The sequence below is a fragment of the Amblyraja radiata genome, chromosome 6 (genome assembly GCF_010909765.2).
Source record: "Amblyraja radiata isolate CabotCenter1 chromosome 6, sAmbRad1.1.pri, whole genome shotgun sequence".
NCBI classification, from domain to species: domain Eukaryota; kingdom Metazoa; phylum Chordata; class Chondrichthyes; order Rajiformes; family Rajidae; genus Amblyraja; species Amblyraja radiata.
Genome location: NC_045961.1, coordinates 49,582,113 through 49,598,481, shown reverse-complemented (window position 1 = coordinate 49,598,481; position 16,369 = coordinate 49,582,113).

Below are 16,369 nucleotides of genomic sequence, written 5' to 3'. Positions count from 1 at the left end.
AGCATCTGGAAACATGTCGGAGCAGGACTTAGAAAAACCCTGGGGCTCATAAAGGCGACAACATTAAGGATCTCCTACAGCCAAAGGCAGCACCCTTATGCACCCACCAGCAGAACAAGAGAAGCTGGTGAAAGCTCAAAGGCCGGGCATACAGGACAGCGGTCTTTTAGACCATAGCCCAGACCGGCCTTCGTGGAAGATGCGCAAACCCCCAACCCAAAAACAAACCCAGGCACCGGCGCCTCAACCTCCACGAAGACTACACAGAAGAAGCAAACTTCCACTGGTAACAATGGAGGTAGGTGGGTCTGGTCCCTTACAAATTATAGGAAGAGTGGATAATACACATATTGGTGGGAGATTACACTCTTTTGGATACATGGTGTATATCAACTACAGACACTTATATCCTAAGCGGTATCCAGGGATATACCATTGAATTGTGCAAAAGGGGTAATGGGTAAACCCAACACGATTGGCTGGAATTTGTGTCTTATATCTTTACCAAAAACAAAATAGATGGTGACAGTCGCATCATCATAGAATTGACCAAATTGAATACATTGTACTATATATTCAGTACAAAATGGGAACTGGTAACTGCTAAAGAACTGATTTCCAAAGGCTACTCCATGGCTAGCATCAACCTAAAAGATGCTTACTATTCAGTGCCTACACGGACTGATCACAAACGTTATTTAAAAAAAATTCAACTAGATGGGGCGGCTCTGGCAGTATAGAGCTCTACCAAATATATAATCATATGATCATACTAATTGTGGGCATAACTTTGGAGTTGGCCAAACTAGCTGTAACAGCCACCATACAATTGGGTGAAAACTGGGGTTATCATCCATCCAGTCAAATCTAAACTAACGCCTACCAACATAATGGATTATTTGGGGTTCACTATTGACAGCTCACATGTCGGTGACTTTACCAAAGGACAAGGCTACAGTCTTAACTGAGGCCTGCAACAACCCCACCAACATCAGTGAACTGTCTATCAGATTGGTAGCAAGGGTAATTGGCATATAATGTCTGCCTTTCCAGCCACACAATTTGGACCTTTGTATTACCAAAAATCTACAAAGGGCAAAAATACAAGCACTCAAAGTTAATACTGGTCATTTCGACAGACCAATAAGCCACCAATCAAAACATATGGAATTAAAATGGTGGAGGGATAACATTCGGCATTGTTCCAACCCTATCGTTATCAGCAAACCCTTAGTGGTGCTACAAACTGATGCCAGTGCGCTTGGTTGGGGTACTACCAATTCCATCTCCATCTGTGGAGGTAGATGAAAGGCACAGGAGGCATCATTATCACAGACACTGGGCATAAACTACCTGGAAATGTGGGGTGCGTTCTATGGCCTAAAGTCATACTGCTCTGGGATAAATCACCAGCATGTTAAACTACAGAGTGACAATCTGACTAATACAATTTGGTAATGGTGTATCCAGAGAAATATTGGAATATCAGCTACTTACCTACCAGGTAACCCAAAATTCAGTGACAGACATCAGGTCACGCAAATTCAATAAAATAAGACTAAATCACCAGTTACCAAACTGTGTTTCTTGGGAACCAGTCCCTGGGACAGCAGGGACAGATGCTTTTCACTGCATTGAGGGGGCAATTGTTTATCTATGCATTCCCTCCTTTTCTGCATCATCAGTCGGGTATTACGAAAAACACAACAAGACTCGGCGTCTGTTAATTGGTAGTGCCGATTGGCCTACTTAACCATGGTTCCCTGTGATACTCGACATGGGTTTTAACCATGTATCACCATCCTGAAACAACCAGATTATTGGTTCATCCCATAACAGGGGAACCCATCCATGTCAAATACAACAGACCTATCAATTTGTAGAGTCTAAAGAAACCTCTACTGCAACTTGGACTGGCGGACCGAACATTGAACATTATCTCAGCGGGCCACAGACAGTCCACCAAAAAACTATATCTGGTATACATCAGGAAATGTGAGATATATTGTCACAGAAACAACATCACCTACAGTTCGATGAACATAACGTCTGTTCTGGTATTCCTGGCAGGCCTCCATTATGATGAGTGGCTCAGTTACAGTGCCATTAACTGCGCCAGAAGTGCCCTTTCAACATATCTATGGCGAGGATCAGAGCGTCATTCTGTTGGGACTCACCCCATGTAACCAAACTTATGAGGGGAATTTTAATATCAATCCCCAAGAACCAGGTACTCTCTAAAATGGGATATGAGTATTGCCCTAACGTTGCTAAGGAATTGGTCTCCAGCAACAGCTCTGTCCCTGCAAAGACTGACGCACAAAACAGTCATGCTGATGGCTTTGGTCACGGCACTAAGGGTACAGTCGTACATAAGTTAAGGCTGGACTATATGACTTCTTCAACAGGAATATAACGTTTCATATTACGAATTAGTCAAACAGAACAGACCGGGATCATCAGGCCTCAAAATAGAATTTAGGGATTACCCTACAGATATCGTCTCTGTATTATAAGACAATTATTGTTCTATATGGAGAACACCAAAAACATCTGAGGCTATGAGATGGCACTACTAATCAGCCACAAACAACCCACAAAAAAGTGTTGGTTCAAACTATTTCCAGATGGCTGAAACAGGTTTTAACAACAGCTGGGGTGGATACTAACATATTCAAATCTTATTCCACCAGGGCTGCAGCTACATCGGCAGCTATGGAGTTGGATGTACCAATGGACCAAATCCTCGAGACAGCAGGATGGATAAGGGGGAAATGTTCCAACTATTCTACCACAAACCAGTAGTTAAACCTGGAACTTTGCAGAGTCAATTTTAAGTTCTGTAATATAATTTCACCCCATAAATAGGGGCTATAATTTGTTGTTAATTTTTATCATGGATTTCAATGTTGGATTCATGTCTAAACATGTTAACACAATTCCTCCCACAGTCAATTAAGGCAGATGTGATGCATGGACTCGTTTCCACGGCATGAAATCACAGAGCTTTGAAATCTTCACGTAGTCACACACGTGACTCCGAAGTTAAATAGTGAGATTAAACGAGAACTTACCAGTTCGAAGTTTGATCATTATTTTATGAGGAGTACGTTGAGGGAATACGTGCCCTCTGCTCCCACCCTTGATCATATACTCAACTGGTATTTTCTTCTCTAATCTTACTATGTTCAGTCATTACAGTTATTTGTGATTTCACACCGCTGCTTTGAAGAATGACACGCATGCGTCCTAGCGGGGTTCTTCACGTATTCCCTCAACGTACTCCTCATAAAATAATGATCAAACTTCGAACTGGTAAGTTCTCGTTTAATGTTACTATTTAGTGGCTTAACACATAAATCAGTGCAGGAAGAACTGATCCACTGAATTGTATGGCAAAATGTATCACCCTGTGCTGTTGTGTGTCAAACCCTCTGTGGATACATCTTAGTAATCAAAATGGGCAGCATTCTACACAATAATAGCCAGTTGCAGTTCCTTTCGGATGCTAAATCATTAAACTTCAGAAAGTTGAAAATGGTGCAGAGAAGATTCACGAGGATGTTGCCAGGACACAACAGTCTGAGCTACAGGGAGAGGTTAAGCAGGCTGAGACTCTATTTCTTGGAGTGCAGGAGGATGAGGGGGTTCTGGTAGAGAAATACAAAATCATGAGAGGAAAAGATCGGGTAGACACACTTAGTCTTTTGCCGACAGGGGAATTGAGAACCAAAGGACATAGTTTTAAGGTGAAGTGGGAACAATTTAATAGCATTCGGAGGGGTAACCTTTTGGTGGGTGTATGGAACAAGCTGCCGGAGGAGGTAGTTGAGGCAGAGACTATTGCAACATTTAAGAAACAATTAGACAAGTACATTAATAGGACAGGCATAAAGGGATATGGGCCAGACAGGTGGGGCTAGTGTAGATGGGACATGTTGGTCGGTGTGGGCAAGTTGGGCCGAATATCCTGTTCCCATGCTGTATGACTCTATGACTATGACTCTATGACTATGACTCTATGACTATAACTCTATGACTCTAAGCCATTGCAGCAGTTAGCATGTAGCTTGCCTGAGCCACTTCAGCATCAAAATGAAAACAGATCAATTCTTAATATGTCCAAGCCGTATTTATATAGATAAGCACTGTTGGATTTCGTAGCTACATTGAATATGATTTAATTTCCTTGCTCCACTCACAGACTGGTGAAGTAGGCCAATCACATTTCCATATCATTGCCTGCTTCCCTCAATAGTTTTACCAGTCCTATAAATAGAATAGGCCATTGTTCACTGAATCAATACCCACTGGACTCACAATCCGAGCTTCAAATAACTAAAGCAGGTGCATTTTTCCTCGGTTAAAACCAGACAATCTCGTATTTCACCTTAATTCACTTAACGCAGCACAGTGGCACAGCTGGTAGAGCTGCTGCCTCACAGCGTCAGAGACCCGGGTTCAATCCTGACATCCAGTACTGTCTGTGTGGAGTTTGCACGTTCTCCCTGTGAGCATGTGTGTTTCCTCCGGGTGCTCCTGTTTCCTCCCACATCCCTAAGACGGCAGATTTAGAGGTTAATTGACCTCTGTGTATTGCCACTAGTGTGAAGGAGTAGATGAGAAAGTGGGATACAATAAATCGATGGTCAGCATAGACTTGGTGGGCCAAAGAGCCTGCTTCCACGCTGTATGTCTAATCAAAACTAACTTAAACTAACCTAAACTAAACTAAACTAAACTAACCTAACCTAACCTAAACTAAATTAAATTAAACTAAACTAAACCAAGCTAAACTAAACTAAACTAAACAATCCTTCTTCCAGCATGTGTAGTTGGGAAAAGCCAGAGGACATTTTAAATGCCCAAAACCTTCATCACCCCATTCAACGAGTGTTGCAGGTCAGCTCAATACTCACCAATCAACCAGTGACTTACTGATTCACATCTGGAATCCAGCTGTAAGAAGACATCTGTCCACCACATCGCAGCACTGCACAGGTGCAGCTGCAAGGGACACAATGTAGTGAAGGAAGCATGCCTTCCAGTTCACTAACATGGACGCTCATTTCACTGCCTGTGTGGAGTGTGCACGTTCTCCCTGTGACCGCGTAGGTTTGCTCCGGGTGCTTCAGTTTCCCCCTACATTCCAGAGACGTACAGGTTTGTAGGTTAATAAGCTTCTGTAGATTGCCCCTTGTGTGTGGGATGTGAAACGAGGATGTAAAGTAGAACTAGTGCACGGGCGATCATGGTCAGCATGGAGCTGGTGGGCCGAAGGGCCTGTTTCCACGCTATATCTCCAAAACCAAAACTAAATTTCCTTGTAGACAAGGTGGAAAGAAGGGCCCACATTCCCAGTGCCACACTCAAAGATACAGAGATCGGCGCTGAACAGGCAAATACAGCAAGTGCCAAATGAAGTAAGCACCTACATTTGGAGGCAGTGCAATAAGAAATTGCATGATCACACTCACGTTGTTAAGATTAGTGCTCTGATTCTAGAAGTATGAACAAAGGGCCAAAGAAATGGAAGCAGAGGAAACCCATTTCATTCCCAATGTCAGTCCCACTGTTCAATGAGATTACAGCATTTAAAAGATAGTTGGACGGATACACGGAAATAGAAGGCTTGGAGGGATATGGGCCAAATGCGGACAAGTGGGACTAGCATAGATGGGCCAAAGGGCCTGATTCCATGCTGTATGATCCTGACTAATTGATGTATTTCTTTTAACCATGGAGATATTTGCAGTGATGTAATTTGTCTGTGAATTTTAGTTCACTAGACCAGTGGGACCTGTTGGGCCCCGTTCCCCCAGAGCTGTATTCCACCACTCACCCATAGCCCCCAGCCGCGCTGGGGCGGTTGATGGGTTCCCGTTGTGATGCCAGAGATCCCCATTGTGACGTGAGTCACGGCAACCCTCTCGCAACTACGCCTCACCATCCCTCTTCCTACCCCTATCCTCCTTCATTCCCCTCATCCCCCAGCACTCCATCACCCTCCTCTTCACCCTCCCTCTTCTTTCCCCTCTCCTCATCCACTCCCTCCCTCACCTCCATAGTCCCTCCCTGCTCCCTATACCCCCCTCCTCTCCCTCTATCTCTCTGCTTCCCCACTCCTCACCTCCCCTATCCCACTCGCCCACTCTCCCTCCTCACCTCCCCCACTGCCCTCCTCTCCCTCTATCCCCCACTCCCTACCTCCCCCACTCCCCCCGTCCTCTCCCTCTATCCCCCCTCCTCCCCCACTGCCCTCCTCTCCCTCTATCCCCCACTCCCTACCTCCCCCCCCTTCTCTCCCTCTATCCCCCCTCCTCCCCCACTGCCCTCCTCTCGCTTTATCCCCCACTCCCTACCTCCCCCCCTTCTCTCCCTCTATCCCCCCTCCTCCCCCCACTCTCCTTCCTCACCTCCCCCACGTTCCCCTCCCACCACCCCCCCCTCTTCTCTATCGTCCTGCTCCCCCACTCCTCACCTCTCCCCTATCCCACCTCCCCCACAATGAAAATCACGTTTTTTTCTTTAAAATAACTGATACACAGTTAGCTGTTAATGAAAACGGAAGAATTTGATTAAAACTGATTTTCGTTTTATTGTGATTTTTTATGTAAATGAGATTCGGGATCCCATTGTGACGTAATTGTGATGTTGAATGCTGCTGATGGGCAGGGCAAGTGGAAAAGTGGTTTATAAAGTGTTTTTTGTTAATGTTTAAAATGTCAATAACTTGTAAAATATAACATCAATTCAAACGGAACTTGTTTCTAATACATCCCAGGACAATGGTGAGTAATGTGGGCCAAATATTGTAGCACTATCGTGTACCATTTTGGCGGGGTTTTGGAATATCACGCACACGCATGCACACGCACGCACGCATACATACAAACAAACAAGATGAGAGTTTTTGTGATATATGTAGATTACCCTTTAAGACACTGGGGAAGAACTAGCAACACCTCTTCCATACCCCCCTTTCTCTTCAAGGTTGATAATTTAGGTATTATTCGGCACTAATATATATAAAAACTATATGTATTAACAAAAGTGTTCTCCTTGTTCATTGCCATTAACTTCAGAATATTTCACCATAAATGTATTCTCAGCAACATTGAAAGGGAAGATATTCCATGCAAATAACTTACTTGTATTTTCTTTGACATCCGGAAGAGCCTGCGAACTGAGAAGATATTACCAAGCATGAACAGTGTTGGAGTAATTCTGTGGGTCAGGTAGCATCTCTGGAGAACATGGATAGGTAACGTTACAGATTGGGAAACAAGGAGCTGCAGGTGCAAAATGAGAAACAAATGAGACACAAAGTGCTGGAGTAACTCAGCGGATCAGGCAGCATCTCTGGAGAACATAGATTGGTCACGTTTTGGGGCGGGACCCTTCTTCAGCAGTCTCAGCAGTCTCCATGTTCTCCAGAGATGCGCTGTTACTCCCGCAATTTGTGTCCTTTTTATTAAACCAGCACCTGCAGTTCCTGGTTTCTATATATTTCCAAGCATGTTTGATAACAGTTGCTCCTCTATTCAATTCTTCAGCAAATCTTTTTTTTTAGTTGCAAAGATGTCAAAGGATTTCAGACCACATCAAGGTGTTAATGATCATGGTTTACATGCCCCTGCACGCTTATAGAAAGCACAATAAAAGGACATGAATCTTTAGGACAGCTGGATTTGCAAAAGAACTGAAATAGGAATCTAATATAATATAAACAACCTGGAGGAAATATTTGGGTCTTAGACAGCTTTTCTTCCTCTGTGAAATGTATTTTCGGTTAAATAATTGCCATTGCTTCCTATGGCAGGTGAAAAGAAAGAAAGTGGAAGAAAATGCTCAAGTTTCATTTAACAAATACTGTGGATGGGCCATTAAAATTAATCCTTTTGTTCAGACAAGCAGCCCACAGAGTCAGCAGGTAGTAAAAGACTCAATGAGACTGAAGAATCAATATTTTTCATCTTTTCATAAAACACACACGTAATCTGACATTTCCATCCCATTTTTTTCCCCACTTTTGAATTTGGCTTTCGTTCAACAGTTTCTCAAGGACCTGTCCAACTTGGCGATTTTTTCGGCGACTGCCGGCGTCATATCAGTGTCGCCAAATGATTTTGAACATTTCAAGATCCAGCGGCACCAAAAAAAATGTTGTGACACTTGAAAAAACATACGTCACCACGCCGCGTCATCGCTGCATCACCCCGCATCACGCCGAATCACGCCTCAAATTTTTTGATGACATGATACGTCAGTCAATGATGTTGGCAGTCGCCAATAAAAATCGCCAAGTGGGACAGGCCCTTTAAGGTAACGGATGCAGCAGAGAAATCATGGATGAAGCATTGTTGAAACACGGGACTGTCGAAGATGCTTATTAAACAAAAGGAGGCAAAGTACTGCAGTAACTCAGCAGGTCAGGCAGCATCTCTGGAGAACATGGATAGGTGGCATTTCAGTTCAACACCCTTCTTTAGACCGCCCATGATTTTACAGAGGTGTATAAAATCATGAGGGGAATCATGAAGTGAATGTACAGAGTTTTTTACCCAGGGTAGTGGAATCAAGAACCAGAGGACATAGGTTTAAGGTGAGAGGGGAAAGATTTAATAGGAACCTGAGGGGCAACCTATTTTACACAAAGGGTATATGGAAGGAGCTGCCAGAGGAGGTAGGTGAGACATGTACAGTAACAGCATTTAAAAGACATTTGGACAGATTCATGGATAGGAAAGGTTTAGAGGAATATGGGCTAACCACGGGCAAGTGGGACTAACGTAGATGGGGCATGGACATGGAACGTTGTTGAATCTTTTTACCCACGTTACTATAGGTCACTTTAGCTCTTATCTCTGACAGTATTCCAAAAGTAATCCTAATTATCCTGTTGTTGTGATTGTAGACACAAGGTGGTGCAGAGGTAGAGTTGCTGCCTGACAGCGCCAGAGACCCAGATTCAATCCTGACTATGGGTGCTGTCTGTTCAGAGTTTGTACGTTCTCCTATGACTGTATGGGTTTTCTCCAGGTGCTTTTGTTTCCTCCCGCACTCCAAAGATGTGCAGATTTGCAGTTTAATTGGCTTTGGTAAAATAATTGTAAATTGTCTCTAGTGTGTAGGATGATCGCTGGTTGGAATGGACTGTTTCCGCACAGTATCTCTAAAGTCTAAAGTCTAAAGTTTAAAGGAACTGCAGATGCCGGTTTGCAAAAAAAGACACAAAAGTGGTGGAGTAACTGAACGGGTCAGTTGTCATCCCGGGAGAGCATGGATAGGCAACGTTTGTGGTTGGGAACCTTCTTCAGACTGATTGGAGTAGGAGGGAGAAAACTGGAAGAGATGGTGGTATGATAAAGCCTGGCAAATGGTGATATCTGTCTGTCTATCAAACCCCCTTCATTTGTATCCTCCTACGGCTTGCCTAGCTGTGTCTGGTCCACCTATCTCCCCCAACTTTGCCCTGTCTGCCTTTGAGTAAGTCCCTGGCCAACCTGATCGTAGCCTCTGTTTGCTTCCTGCCTGTTCTCCACAACCCTTGAAGCTGAATGTAAGAATTGACAACTTTTTCAACCTGAAATTTGACTAGACTTTAGTACTTCACCGACAAATATAGAAGACTGAGGATTACCCGGGGATATAGAATTTACTAGACCAAGTGCAGACCCGTTAGGTCTGTTCCCCCAACGTGCGGTTGTGGGGGGGAGGCGGCATGCAGCGTCACACACAATAACTATCCCCCCCCCCTCCCCCGCACTCACGCTAATTACCCCCCTTGATATTATATTAATATTATTAATTTGCTCCTTTTACCCCATAAACACCCTATCTACTGACGCATAGCCCCCAACTTGCAGTCACACCTAGAGAGGTGGGGGGGGGGGGGGTAGAGAGTGAGGGCAGAGAGAGAACGGGCAGAGACAGAGAGAGAGGGGAGGTGAGAGAGGGTGAGAGTGAGGGGGAGAGGAGAGAGGGGGGAGAGGAGAGAGGGGGGAGGAGAGCAGGGGGGAGAGGAGAAAGGGGTGAGAGAGGAGGGGGGAGAGAGGAGAGGGCGGAGAGGAGAAGGGGGGAGAGGAGAGGAGGGGGAGAGGAGAGGAGGGGGAGAGGAGAGGAGGGGGAGAGGAGAGGGGGGAGAGAGGAGAGGGGGGGGAGAGGAGAGGGAGAGGAGAGGGGGGGAGAGAGAGTATCTTTTTATTTCAACCCAAACCCCCCAAACAACCATTTGCAGGCAGTGCTTTTTTACTTTAACCATATTTTCATTTTCAAACCACATTAAGGGTACTTACTCACAGTTGAGTGGACATGTGTTCAGTGTTATTCACAGCTCAGAGAAACGTGACCCTCTGCCTTCCTCCAGCTTGCAGACTAATTGAGGCACACCACTTCCTGGTTTTATAGTCCCTCCCCCCTGCCGCCAGCAGGGGCAGCAGAGAGAATGGGGAATTTTGTAAAATCATTAATATCTCTGTCATTTTTCATCGACTGGAAAACTCCTCGGCACACATGCGGCGGAGGGGGGCTCTGAGCGAGGTGGCCAAAAATGACGGCCGTAGGTGGCGGCGTTCTCTCGGAAATCGAAGCACAGATGGCCAAAACCGGTCAAGAACAGACTTTTAGTAATATAGACTAGACCAAGTGCAGACCCGTTGGGTCTGTTCCCCCAACGTGCGGTTGTGTGGGGGGGGGGGGGGGGGGGGGGCGGCACGCAGCGTCACACACACTAACTATCCCCCCCCCCCTCCGCACTCACGCCAATTACCCCCTTGATATTATATTAATATTATTAATTTGCTCCTTTTACCCCATAACCACCCTATCTACTGACGCATAGCCCCCAACTTGCAGTCACATCTAGAGAGGGGTGGGGCGGGCGGGGGTAGAGAGTGGGGGCAGAGGCAGAGAGAGAGACAGAGACACAGAGAGAGGGGCAAGAGGGATAGGGGGGTGGAGAGGAGGATAAGAGGGAGGGTGGGTGAGGGGGGGAAAGGTGGGGGAGGAGGGGAGGAGAGAGAGGGGGAGAGGGCAGGGGGAGAGCAGAGGGGGGGCTGATGGAGGAGGGGGGGGGGAGGGGGGGCGCCAGCGGAGGGGGAGGGTAGGGGGTGTGGAGGGGAGGGGGGGGAGGGGAGGGAGGGAGGGGGGGGAGGAGAGAGGGGGGGGGGGGAGAAAAAAAGAGGGGGGAGAAGAGAGGGGGGAGAGGAGGGGGCGGAGAGGAGGGGGGGAGAGGAGAGGAGGGGGGAAAGGGAGGGGGGGAAGAGGAGAGGGGGGGAAGAGGGGGGGGAGAGGAGAGGGGGGGATGAGGACGAGGGGGGGAGGAGAGGGGAGATGGAGAGGGGGGAGAGGAGAGGGGCGAGAGAGCAGAGGGGGTGAGAGGAGAGGGAGAGCGAGAGGGGAGAGAGGTAGAGGGGGGGGGAGGAGATGGGGGGGGAGAGAGGGGGGATGACGGGAGAGGAGAGGGGGGAGAGGAGAGGGGCGGAGAGGAGAGGGGGGAGAGGAGACGGGGGAGAGGATCGATCGGGGGAGAGGAGAGGGGGGAGAGAGGAGGAGGGGGAGTGAGAGGAGAGGGCTGGGCCGGATGTAGGAGGGGGGGAGAGAGGGGGGGGAGAGGGGAGAGGAGGGAGAGGAGGGGGAGAGGAGGGAAAGGGGGGAGAGAGGGGGAGGAGGAGAGGGGGAGGAGAGGGGGAGGAGAGGAGAGGGGGAGGAGAGGAGAGGGGGGAGGAGAGGAGAGGGGAGAGGAGGAGAGGGGGAGAGGAGAGGGGTGAGAGGAGAGGGGGGAAGAGAGGAGAGGGGGGGAGAGGAGAGGGGAGGGGGGAAGAGGAGAGGGGGAGAGGAGAGGGGGGGGGAGAGGGGGGGGGGGGAGAGGAGAGGGGGGGGGGAGAGGAGAGGGGGGTTGAGGAAAGGGGAAGGAGAACCTAAAAAACATTTTAGAACCAAAAAAGACACATTCTGCAAGCATTGTAGAACCAAAAGAGACACTTTTTGCAAACAGTTTAGAACCAATAAACACTTTTTGCAAACATTTTAGAACCAATAGACACATTCTGCAAGCGTTTTAGAACCACTAAGGACACTTACATTTGAGTAGACATGTGTTCAGTGTTATTCACAGCTCAGAGAAACGTGACCCTCTGCCTTCCTCCAGCTTGCAGACACTGATTGAGGCACACCACTTCCTGGTTTTATAGTCCCTCCCCCCTGCCGCCAGCAGGGGCAGCAGAGAGAATGGGGAATTCTGTAAAATCATTAATATCTCTGTCATTTATCATCGACGGGAAAAATCCTCGGCACACATATGGCGGAGGGGGGCTCTGTGCAAGGTGGCCAAAAATGACGGCCGTAGGTGGCGGCGTTCTCTCGGAAATCGCAGCACAGATGGCCAAAACCGGTCAAGAACAGACTTTTAGTAATATAGAAGTTAAGATGATTCACTTAGGCACACTATTCCATGATCTTGTCAGCCTCGTAATTAGTTTGCACCAGATAGCAATGTGGAAGGATCTGAAGGCCTGGAGATATTGAATCCATTGCATTGCTGATAATAGCTGGGGTCGTTTCAACTTGTGCCGCTGCCTTTATTTCATATTGAAAACTGTTAACTACATATCTTACTCTTTCCTAAATCACATCTTTGTTTTCAGAGCCCCCAAAGTTATCAACCAGTTTGCTGCAATCCAATTTTCCAAATGTGTTTTTGAAAATGTGCCATTTATTTTATATACACAAAAGCCCAGTTACTCTATATTGATAGCACCTGTTCATTTAGTTCCTTGTCAGTAAAGATCAAGGTTTAACATGTTTTTCAGTTCAAACAACTGACCTGTTATATTTTCATCTTTTACATAACATCTGTTTTGCTGTACTTTTCCACTGAGTTGTTTATGGGATCTTGAAAATGCGAGCTATCATTTTCCAGCTGCACACTCCTTTTTAAGTTGATTTACTGAGCCAGTTACTTTTTTTTTAAACAAAATAGAATATGTTAAAATCTGAAATATACATTGAAACCTGTCTCTGCTAAATATTATTTCTTAAATGGAAGACAGACCTCATACATTGACAGCTAAAAGTCATTCTGGTCATTTTCTTGCATTAAACATTATTTTGCTTCAAACTCCCTTAATCTGCTACAAACTCAACTATTTAACTGACCTACTTTTTCCCATATAGCCATTCACAATTAAGTACTTGGACTTTACTTCAGACTTTATAGATGCAGCATGGAAACAGGCCCTACGGCCCACATAGTCCTCGCCAGCCAGTGATCACCCCATACACCAGCACTATCCTACACACTGGGAACAATTTACAATTTACAGAAGCCAATTAACCTACAAACCTGCATGTATTTGGAGTGTGAGAGGAAACCCAAGGACCCAGAGAAAACCCACGCGGTCACAGACAGCACTCATAGTCAGGATGAACCCAGCTCGTTGGCGCTGTAAGGCAGCAACTCTACCGCTGCGCCACCGTGCCGCCCTTTTATGAAAAACTGCTTTGTGTTCCAATGCTTATATTACTGAGATCCCATTGACAACCATAGTCTTGCATTATACCCTCAATGCGTTCAGAACCCTCTAGACCACGAAGCTGGGCTCCATGGCATCTGTGGCTGCAGTTCAGAGGCTGAGTTTGAGTTTAGTTTATTGTCACGTGTACCGAGGAACAGTGAAAAGCTTTTGGTGTGTGCTAACCAGTCAGCAGAAAGACAAAACATGTTTACATTCGAGCCATCCAACATGTACAGATACATGACAAGGGAATAACATTTAATGCAAGTTAAAGCCAGTAAAGTCCAAACAAAGATAGTCTGAGGATCTCCAATGAGGTAGATAGTAGTTCAGGACTGTTCTCTAGTTGTGGTAGGATGGTTCAGGTGCCTGATAACAGCTGGGAAGAAACTGTCCCTGAATCCGGAGGTGTGCGTTTTCACACTTTTATACCTTTGGCACGATGAGAGAGGGGAGAAGAGGGAGTGGCCAGGGTGTGACTATGCCTTGATTATGCTGATGGCCTTGCCGAGGCAGCGTGAGGTATAAATGCAGTAAATGGATGGGAGGTTGGTTTGTGTGATGGTCTGGCCTGTGTCCACAATTATCAGCGGGTGGTGAATTGCTTCCAGTTTCCTGCATGAATCACGACTGCACCTCACTGGCAAACTGGCAGTGATGTGTGCAGAGAAATATCGAAACCTAGAAACATAGAAAATAGGTGCAGGAGTAGGCCATTCGGCCCTTTGAGCCAGCACCGCCATTCAATATGATCATGGCTAATCATCCAAAATCAGTACCCCGTTCCTGCTTTCTCCCCATATCCATTGATTCTGTTAGCCCTAAGAACTATATCTAACTCTCTCTTGAATACATCCAGTGAATTGGCCTTGACTGCCTTCTGTGGCAGAGAATTCCACAGATTCACAACTCTCTGGGTGGAAAGGTTTTTCCTCATCTCAGTCGTAAATGGCCTACATCTAATTCTTAAACTGTGACCCCTGGTTCTGGACACCCAACATGGGGAAATGTTTTCCTGCATCTGATCGTGTGCATGGACCATGCAGCAGATCAGATGTGGAGATGGTAGGTTATTATATCAATGCTTGTGTTAAACAAGGTTGTCACCAATGCTTCTATACTTCCACACTTAGAAGAGGGAACATTGCATCATTGCACCGGTGGAATTCGAAGGTTCTTTGCAGGGTTGATCATGGTGATCGGAAAGACATGGCGTTAGACATAATTGCAAGAACATTGCCGAACAATATCAGAATTTGAGATTCAAGGGCCTTAGCTACAAAGAGAGGTTGAGCAGGATAGGACTTTATCTCTTGGAGCGCAGCAGGATGAGGAGTGATCTTATAAAGATGTATGAAGTCCTGAGAGGAATAGATTGGGTAAATGCACAGTCTTTTATCCAGAGTAGGGGAATCAAGGACCAGAGGATATAGGTTTAAGGTGAGGGGGAAAGATTTAATAGGAACCTGTGGGGCAACTTTTTGTTACATAAAGGGTGGTGGATATATGGAACGGAGGAGGAGCTGCCAGAGGAGGTAGCTGAGGCAGGTACTAAAACAAAGTTTTAAAACATTTTAATGGGTAGGTGGATAGGACAGGTTTAAAGGGATATGGGCCATATCCAGGCAGGTGGGATGAGTGCAGATGGGGTATGTTGGTCAACATGGGCAAGTTAGGCTGAAGGGCCTGTTTCCACACTGTATGACTCTATGACTCCAAGTCTTAAGAAGACTTCAGTGGCTAAAAGTTGCGTTTCACTCGAGCTTGGACGTCCCATTCAGATGCAAAGGCTCCGATGCTGCCCCTTTCGGCTCCACTGGATAAAGGAGGGCGGATGAGGAGCGAGAGCGAGCATGTCTCTGTCCTGGAGACCCTGTGCCCAGCATGGTTTCCAGAAATGCCTGAGGCCGCAACTTTGCCAAGCAGGTCCTCATGGAATAAATGGAACCAGCGGTTGAGGTCACTGCTTATCCAAGAAGCTCCTCATGGAGATAATGTTTCGGTAACTGTAACAATTAAACAGGTCGGGACCCAAATCGTCACCTATCCATGTTTTCCAGAGATGCTGCCTGATCCGTTAAGTTACTCAAGACATTTGTGTCTTTCATTTAGCTGCACAACTATAACTTGCTATCAGGCAACTGAACCATCCGACCAACAAGTAGAGAGCAGTCCTATCTACCTCATTGGAGACCCTCAGGCTAATGCCCCTGTCCCACTTAGGAAACCTGAACGGAAACCTCTGGTGACCTTGCGCCCCACCCAAAGTTTCCGTGAGTCGCCAGAGGTTTTGGTCACTCGCCTGGAAAGCCTCGACCGAAGCGTGAGCTGCATCTACTGACCAAAGATCCTACAGGATCTTTGCTACCGACCGCACACACACACACACACACACACACACATCGCAAAGGTGGGGGCCAGGGACAACAGAGGAGTGCCGTCTGCGCGATGAAGAGGAAGGTAAACGGCTGCCACAGAGCATGGTAAGTCCTTTAGACGCAAGGTCTCCAGAGGTTTCCGTTCAGGTTTCCTAAGGGGGACAGGGGCATTACTTTGATCTGACTTTACTGGACTTTATCTTGCACTAAATGTTATTCACATTATTCCCTTTAACATGTATCAGCACATTGTAGATGGATCGATTGTAATCAGGTATTGGCTTTCCTCTGACTGGATAGCACGCAACAAAAGCTTTTCACCTCTGTACACAAGACAATAAACTAAACTAAACTAAACTAAACTAAACTAAACTGAACAGGCATTATCTTCACTTCACAAGCACGTGGTTACCAACCACATAGTCGTGTGAAATTAAAGATGATCATTAAATGCTAGTCTGGCCAGCAATGCTT